The following is an 8,901-nucleotide window of genomic DNA, read 5'->3' as shown; positions in this document are numbered from 1 at the left end:
GCTACTGGGCAGTTGGAGGCAGTCGCCCTCCAACAACAACGGAGGGCGGAGGAGCGACGCTCACAACAACGAGCGGAGCGCCGGGTGGCTAAAGCACAGCAAGTTGGCACAGTAGGGGGCACAGGTGGTGCATCAGCCAGTCATCTCGGTCATCTCGGTCAGTCGACCCGTGGCACCTGCTGGGTCTGCCCCGTGACCTCCTGCCAGCGGGCGTTTCGACACTTCACGTGGCAGCCTCAACGTGCACCTAGCCTGGCACAAGCGTCGTGGTGACGTCACCGAATGGCGGTTGTTGTTATGTATGCTGTGTGTGTGTGTTTGCTGTGTGTGTATGCGCTGCGTGCAGGCCTCCTGCTGTCTCTGCTGGTCACCGTGACGACGCTGCTGCTGCTGCTGTTTCTCGCGATGATTTGGAGACAACGTCGGAACAACAGCGACGCAGCCTACAGCCAACTCATGCTGGGGGAGTCGTGATCACCCACTCGCTCACTCACCTACTCACTCACTCAGCCACTCGCTCACTCACTCGCCCAGCCACTCGCTCACTCAGCTACTCACTCAGCCACTCACTCACTCACTCAGCCACTCGCTCACTCAGCCACTCACTCACCCACTCACTCACTCACCTACTCACTCACTCACTCAGCCACTCGCTCACTCAGCCACTCACTCACTCACCCACTCACTCACTCACCCACTCACCCACCAACTCACCCACTCACTCACTCAGTCACTCGCTTACCCATGAGATCATCACAGTGGTGATGGTGATGATGGTGACGTTACCGATGGTGGTGATGTGATGGTGGTGGTGATGGTGGTGATGGTGATGGTGGTGATGGTGATGATGGTGATGGTGGTGATGGTGATGATGGTGATGATGGTGGTGATGGTGATGGTGGTGATGGTGATGGTGGTGATGGTGATGATGGTGGTGATGGTGATGGTGGTGATGGGTGATGGTGGTGATGGTGATGTAGTTTCAGGTTGGCGACTCTTCATAAGCAAGCCGCCTCTGATGGGCACCTTGTTATTTTCTAGTTTAACGCATCAGCAGCATCAGCAGCATCAGCAGCATCAGCAGCATCAGCAGCATCAGCAGCATCAGCAGCATCAGCATCAGTAGCAGCAGCATCATCCGCATCAGCAGCATCATCATCATCAGCATCATCAGCAGCATCAGCAGCATCATCAACAGCAGCAGCAGCATCAGCATCAGTAGCATCAGTAGCATCAGCAGCATCAGCATCAGTAGCATCAGTAGCATCAGCATCAGTAGCATCAGTAGCATCAGTAGCATCAGCAGCAGCATCAGCAGCATCAGCAGCATCAGCAGCAGCAGCATCAGCAGCATCAGCAGCATCCGCAGCAGCATCAGTAGCAGCAGCATCAGCAGCATCAGCAGCATCAGCAGCAGCATCAGCAGCATCAGCAGCATCAGCAGCATCCGCAGCAGCATCAGTAGCAGCAGCATCAGCAGCATCAGCAGCATCAGCAGCATCAGCAGCAGCAGCATCAGCAGCATCAGCAGCATCCGCAGCAGCATCAGTAGCAGCAGCATCAGCAGCATCCGCAGCAGCATCAGTATCAGCAGCATCAGCAGCATCAGCAGCATCAGCAGCATCATCATCACTGGGGGGTGGGGGGGGGGGCTGGTTTGGTTGCTTAGAATCGCGTTTTAAATTAGTTTAAAATATCGGTGGTGATGGTGGTGGTGGTGATGATGGTGGTGGTGATGGTGGTGATGATGGTGATGGTGGTGATGATGGTGGTGGTGGTGGTGATGGTGGTGATGGTGGTGATGATGGTGGTGGTGGTGGTGGTGGTGATGGTGGTGGTGATGATGGTGATGATGATGGTGATGATGATGATGGTGGTGGTCGTGATGGTGGTGGTGATGATGGTGATGATGGTGGTGGTGATGGTGATGATGGCCATGGTGGTGATGGTGGTGGTGATGGTGGTGATGGTGGTCGTGATGGTGGTGGTGATGATGGTGGTCGTGATGGTGGTGATGGTGGTGGTGATGGTGATGAATGGCCATGGTGGTGATGGTGGTGGAGATGGTGGTGATGGTGTGCCGGGAAAGGTCTTGGCAAGGATTATTCAACATCGCCTTGCTAGGCATGCTGAGGAGAGGCTTGCGGAGCCCCAATGCGGTTTCAGGAAAGGGCGGGTCCTGCACAGATGCCATATTTTCTGTCCGTCTGCTCCAGCAGAGGTGTAGGGCATTCCAACAGGACCTACATCTCTGCTTTATTGACCTGGTCAAGGCCTATGACACCATCAGTAGGCCTGGGCTCTGGGTTGTTCTTCGTGCTTTCGGAGTCCCTGACCCTCTGCTCACGATCATTAAGGACCTTCATGATGGTGAGGCGGGCCGGGGTAAAACTACGTGGCCGGGAGTCGGAGCCTTTCCCTGTGCACCTTGGGGTGCGACAGGGATGTCCTCTGGCTCCCACATTATGATGATGGTGGTGGTGGTGATGGTGGTGGTGATGTTGGTGGTGGTGGTGATGGTGGTGATGGTGGTGGTGATGGTGGTGATGGTGATGATGATGGTGGTGGTGGTGATGGTGATGTTGGTGGTGGTGGTGATGGTGGTGATGATGGTGGTGATGGTGGTGATGTTGGTGGTGGTGATGGTGGTGGTGGTGGTGATGGTGGTGGTGATGTTGGTGGTGGTGGTGATGGTGATGATGGTGGTGGTGGTGATGGTGGTGATGGTGGTGATGGTGATGATGATGGTGGTGGTGGTGATGGTGATGTTGGTGGTGGTGGTGATGGTGGTGATGGTGATGATGGTGGTGGTGATGGTGGTGATGGTGGTGATGTTGGTGGTGGTGATGGTGGTGATGGTGGTGATGGTGGTGATGGTGATGATGGTGGTGGTGATGGTGGTGATGGTGGTGATGTTGGTGGTGCTGATGGTGGTGATGATGATGATGATGGTGGTGCTGATGGTGGTGTTGATGGTAATGATGGTGGTGATGTTGATGATGGTGGTGATGATGATGATGTTGTTGATGATGATGTTGATGTTGCTGATGTTGTTGCTGCTCTCGTCTCCCAGTGTCGCTGATGTTGTTGTTGATCAAAGTCGTTGTGCCTGTGATGACGTCACTGATTGACATGACGACACTGACGTGACGACACTAATTGACGTCACTGATTGACGTGACGACACTGATTGACATGACGACACTGATGACACTAATTGACGTGACGACATTGATTGACTAATTGACACTAAATAAATCGCACCTTGTCAAAATCTTGTCTGCTCGCGATGACGTCACACACATCCAGGAAGGCTTGAACAACAAATGACGTCACCACCGGCTGTCAGAATGTCAACATCCTGGTGTCTATACAGATGACGTCACCCTTGGTGTTTACAACGGAAGCGTCCCCAATAGATCCGGGATGAGGTCATCCAAGTGGTTTTTTATGACGTCATGTTCTCGGGGAAGATGTGATGTCATTTGTCTCCCACTCGGGGTGACGTCACTTCCACGCCCCCACATTCATGACGTCCATATATTGAGTAGCGGGAGTCACTTCCTCTCCCACCCCGTTTTTGCCCGCTGACGTCACTCATGCAGAACACGTCACCGACGTCAAACCTCCCCCGGTGACGTCACAACTTCGTAACTTCGCCCTTGACGTCACTTTTCTCAATTTTCTCCCGCCAACGTGAAACCTTTCCTGGTGACGTCATCCTCACCCGCTAACGTCACTCCTTCCGATGACGTCACTCCTCCATTAACACTCCTGCTGACGTCACTCTATCCCCTTCACCGGATGACGTCACTTCATCGCCTCACCCTTCAACGTGACTCCACCATCAGTGACGTCACTTTCCCGGCCCTTCTCCGATGACGTCACTTTTTTCACACTTCGCCCGATGACGTCACGAGCCTCGGCCTTAAAACAAGATGGAGGTCGTGCTTTAGGCCGGGGCCCTTGCAGACGCAAAATCAAACATCGCCATCACAACAACAACAACAACCACCACAACAACAACAACAACCACCACAACAACAACCACCACAACCACCACAACAAGAATTGTGGTGATCTTTGACCCTCTTCTGTCGTCACCACTCATCCTGCGACGAGTACGACTCAAGCCTGAGGGGTGAGTAGTAGGTGGTGAGTGTGTGGTGAGTGTGTGGTGAGTGTGTGGTGAGTGTGTGGTGAGTGTGTGGTGAGTGTCATGGTGAGTGAGTGGTGAGTGTGTGGTGAGTGTGGTGGTGAGTGTGTGGTGAGTGAGTGGTGAGTGTGTGGTGAGTGTGTGGTGAGTGTCATGGTGAGTGAGTGGTGAGTGTGTGGTGAGTGTGTGGTGAGTGTGTGGTGAGTGTCATGGTGAAGTGAGTGGTGAGTGTGTGGTGAGTGTGTGGTGAGTGTGTGGTGAGTGAGTGGTGAGTGTGTGGTGAGTGTGTGGTGAGTGTCATGGTGAGTGAGTGGGTGAGTGTGTGGTGAGTGTGTGGTGAGTGTGTGGTGAGTGTGTGGTGAGTGTCATGGTGAGTGAGTGGTGAGTGTGTGGTGAGTGTGTGGTGAGTGTGTGGTGAGTGAGTGGTGAGTGTGTGGTGAGTGTGTGGTGAGTGTCATGGTGAGTGAGTGGTGAGTGTGTGGTGAGTGTGTGGTGAGTGTGTGGTGAGTGACATGGTGAGTGTGTGGTGAGTGTGTGGTGAGTGTGTGGTGAGTGTGTGGTGAGTGTGTGGTGAGTGTGTTGGTGAGTGTGTGTGTGGTGAGTGTGTGGTGAGTGTGTGGTGAAGTGACATGGTGAGGTGTGTGGTGAGTGTGTGGTGAGTGTGTGGTGAGTGGGTGGTGAGTGTGTTGGTGAGTGTGTGTGTGGTGAGTGTGTGGTGAGTGTGTGGTGAGTGTGTGGTGAGTGTGGTGAGTGTGTGGTGAGTGAGTGGTGAGTGTGTGGTGAGTGCGTGGTGAGTGTGTGGTGAGTGACATGGTGAGTGTGTGGTGAGTGAGTGGTGAGTGTGTGGTGAGTGTGTGGTGAGTGCGTGGTGAGTGTGTGGTGAGTGACATGGTGAGTGTGTGGTGAGTGTGTGGTGAGTGTGTGGTGAGTGTGTGGTGAGTGTGTGGTGAGTAGTAGGTGGTGAGTGTGTGGTGAGTGTGGTGAGTAGTAGGTGGTCAGTGTGTGGTGAGTGTGTGGTGAGTGTGTGGTGAGTGTGTGGTGAGTAGTAGGTGGTGAGTGTGTGGTGAGTGTGTGGTGAGTGTGTGGTGAGCGTGTGGTGAGCGTGTGGTGAGCGCGTGGTGAGTGCGTGGTGAGTGCGTGGTGAGTGCGTGGTGAGTGCGTGGTGAGTGCGTGGTGAGTGAGTGGTGAGTGTGTAGTGAGTGTGTGGTGAGTGTGTGGTGAGTGTGTGGTGAGTGTGTGGTGAGTGGAGTGGTGAGGTGTGTGGTGAGTGAGTGGTGAGTGTGTAGTGAGTGTGTGGTGAGTGTGTAGTGAGTGTGTGGTGAGTGTGTGTGGTGAGTGCGTGGTGAGTGACATGGTGAGTGTGTGGTGAGTGTGTGGTGAGTGTGTGGTGAGTAGTAGTGGTGAGTGTGTGGTGAGTGTGTGGTGAGTGTGTGGTGAGTGCGTGGTGAGTGGCGTGGGTGAGTGTGTGGTGAGTGCGTGGGTGAGTGGCGTGGTGAGTGTGTGGTGAGTGTGTGGTGAGTGGCGTGGTGAGTGTGTGGTGAGTGCGTGGTGAGTGCGTGGTGAGTGCGTGGTGAGTGGCGTGGTGAGTGCGTGGTGAGTGTGTGGTGAGTGCGTGAATGAGTGCGTGGTGAGTGAGTGGTGAGTGCGTGGTGAGTGCCGTGGTGAGTGCGTGGTGAGTGTGCGTGATGAGTGCGTGGTGAGTGAGTGGTGAGTGCGTGGTGAGTGCGTGGTGAGTGCGTGGTGAGTGCGTGGTGAGTGCGTGGTGAGTGCGTGATGAGTGCGTGGTGAGTGAGTGGTGAGTGCGTGGTGAGTGCGTGGTGAGTGTGTGGTGAGTGCGTGGTGAGTGCGTGATGAGTGCGTGGTGAGTGAGTGGTGAGTGCGTGGTGAGTGCGTGGTGAGTGTGTGGTGAGTGCGTGGTGAGTGTGTGGTGAGTGCGTGGTGAGTGCGTGGTGAGTGCGTGATGAGTGCGTGGTGAGTGAGTGGTGAGTGCGTGGTGAGTGTGTGGTGAGTGCGTGGTGAGTGCGTGGTGAGTGTGTGGTGAGTGCGTGGTGAGTGTGTGGTGAGTGTGTGGTGAGTGACATGGTGAGTGACATGGTGAGTGTGTGTGGTGAGGAGGTGGTGAGTGTGTGGTGAGTGACATGGTGAGTGTGTGGTGAGTGTGTGGTGAGTGCGTGGTGAGTGCGTGGTGAGTGCATGGTGAGTGCGTGGTGAGTGCGTGGTGAGTAGTAGGTGGTGAGTGCGTGGTGAGTGCGTGGTGAGTGCGTGGTGAGTGCGTGGTGAGTGCGTGGTGAGTGCGTGGTGAGTGTGTGGTGAGTGCGTGGTGAGTGTGTGGTGAGTGTGTGGTGAGTGACATGGTGAGTGACATGGTGAGTGTGTGTGGTGAGGAGGTGGTGAGTGTGTGGTGAGTGACATGGTGAGTTACATGGTGAGTGTGTGGTGAGTGTGTGGTGAGTGCGTGGTGAGTGCGTGGTGAGTGCATGGTGAGTGCGTGGTGAGTGCGTGGTGAGTAGTAGGTGGTGAGTGCGTGGTGAGTGCGTGGTGAGTGCGTGGTGAGTGCGTGGTGAGTGACGTGGTGAGTGACATGGTGAGTGACATGGTGAGTGACGTGGTGAGTGACGTGGTGAGTGACATGGTGAGTGACATGGTGAGTGTGTGGTGAGTGACATGGTGAGTGACATGGTGAGTGTGTGGTGAGTGACATGGTGAGTGTGTGGTGAGTGACATGGTGAGTGACATGGTGAGTGTGTGGTGAGTGACATGGTAAGTGTGTGGTGAGTGACATGGTGAGTGACATGGTGAGTGTGTGGTGAGTGACATGGTGAGTGACATGGTGAGTGACATGGTGAGTGTGTGTGGTGAGGAGGTGGTGAGTAGGTGGTGAGGAACAATGACTCAAGCGAAGCCGCCATGTCCTCGACTTATCGACTACATCATCATCGTGGGTGCAAGGTGAGGACATCCACCATCACCACCATCATCATCAACACCACCACCATCACCACCATCACCACCACCACCATCACCACCACCACCATCACCACCATCATCACCACCACCACCATCACCACCATCACCACCATCATCACCACCACCACCATCACCATCATCACCACCATCATCACCACCACCACCATCACCACCATCACCATCACTACCATCATCACCACCATCACTAACATCATCATCGGTGGGTGCAAGGTGAGGACATCACCATCATCACCACCATCACCATCACCACCACCATCACCACCATCACCACCATCACCATCACTACCATCATCACCACCATCACTAACATCATCATCGTGGGTGCAAGGTGAGGACATCACCATCACCACCACCATCACCATCACCACCATCACCATCACTACCATCACCACCACCATCACCACCATCATCATCAACACCATCACCACCATCATCACCACCATCATCATCATCACCACCACCACCATCACCACCATCACCACCACCATCACCACCTCCCCCCCACCTCGCCCTCCACCTCTCCCCCCCCATCTCACCTCTTCCCCACCTCCACCCACCTCCCCCCCACCTCCACCCACCTCCCCCCCCACCTCCACCCACCTCCCCCCCACCTCCACCCACCTCCCCCCCCACCTCCACCCACCTCCCCCCCATCTCCACCCACCTCCCCCCCACCTCCACCCACCTCCCCCCCACCTCCTTCCCACCTCCCCCCCCACACCTCCCCCCCACCCCCCCTCCCCCCCACCTTACCCTCCACCCCCAACCTCCCCCCACCTCCCCCCATCTCCTTCAACCTCCCCCCACCCTCCCCCCTCCCCCCCACCCCCCCCCCACCCACCACCCCACCCCCCACTCCCCCCTCACCTCCCCCCCCCTCCCATCTCCCCCCCACCTCCACCCCCCACCTCCCCCCCACCTCCCTACCCCCCCACCTCCCCCCCACCTCCCCCCCCCCCACCCCCCCACCCCCCCACCCCCCACCCTCCCCCAGACACCCGCGCTGTGACGGAGCCCCCCAGAGCCCCGAGCTGTTGCGCCGTTTCCCTGAGGGGGACCACGCGTCCTTCCCGCTGCCCCGAGACTCGGTGTGCTTCTGCCAGCCGGAGGGCAGCACCGTCAGCGTGCGCAGGGGGCGCGGCGGGGGTGGGGGCAGCTCGGGGGGGGGGGCCCCGGGGGGGGGGCAGGGGGGGGAGGGGGGGGCGGGGGCGGGCTCCGGACCGATTCGAGTTTCACGTTCACACTCACCGACAAAGACTCGGGCACCGTGAGGTTCGGGGTCTGCGCCAACTTCTACCGGCCCTTCCCCGCCGCGGTGAGAGAGACACAGAGACGCAGAGAGACACACAGAGAGACACAGAGACACACGCAGAGAGAGAGAGAGAGAGACACGCAGAGAGAGACACGCAGAGAGAGAGACACACACAGAGACAGAGAGAGAGATACAGAGACACAGAGATACACACAGAGAGACAGAGAGACAGAGAGAGACACACAGAGACACAGAGACACACAGAGAGAGAGACAGAGACACAGAGAGACACAGAGACACACAGACAGAGAGAGACACACAGAGAGACACAGAGACACACACACACAGAGACACACACACAGAGACACACAGAGAGAGAGACACACACACAGAGACACACACAGAGACACACACAGAGACACACAGAGAGACACACACAGAGAGACACACACAGAGACACACACACACAGAGACACACACAGAGACACACACAGAGACACAGAGA

The 8,901-nt window shown here is 56.3% G+C and overlaps 2 long non-coding RNA genes across 2 annotated transcripts in view; both read left to right on the top strand.

Annotated features, from left to right (window-relative positions):
- The first annotated feature begins 4,007 nt into the window (after positions 1–4,007).
- On the top strand, positions 4,008–8,300 carry LOC144739245 (uncharacterized). Its single transcript, XR_013589393.1, has 3 exons — positions 4,008–4,141; positions 7,020–7,105; positions 8,139–8,300. It is a non-coding gene; the product is annotated as an uncharacterized LOC144739245 (long non-coding RNA).
- A 42-nt stretch (positions 8,301–8,342) lies between these two features.
- Positions 8,343–8,901, top strand: part of LOC144739244 (uncharacterized) — a 5,092-nt gene continuing 4,533 nt past the window's right edge. Inside the window, exon 1 of the long non-coding RNA XR_013589392.1 lies at positions 8,343–8,459. This is a non-coding gene — a long non-coding RNA (uncharacterized LOC144739244). The remainder of the gene's footprint in view (positions 8,460–8,901) is intronic.

The sequence above is a fragment of the Lampetra planeri genome, unplaced genomic scaffold (assembly GCF_965212315.1).
Source record: "Lampetra planeri unplaced genomic scaffold, kcLamPlan1.2.h2 scaffold_1383, whole genome shotgun sequence".
In the NCBI taxonomy this organism is placed as follows: domain Eukaryota; kingdom Metazoa; phylum Chordata; class Hyperoartia; order Petromyzontiformes; family Petromyzontidae; genus Lampetra; species Lampetra planeri.
This window is presented reverse-complemented; position numbering and strand designations above follow the sequence as displayed.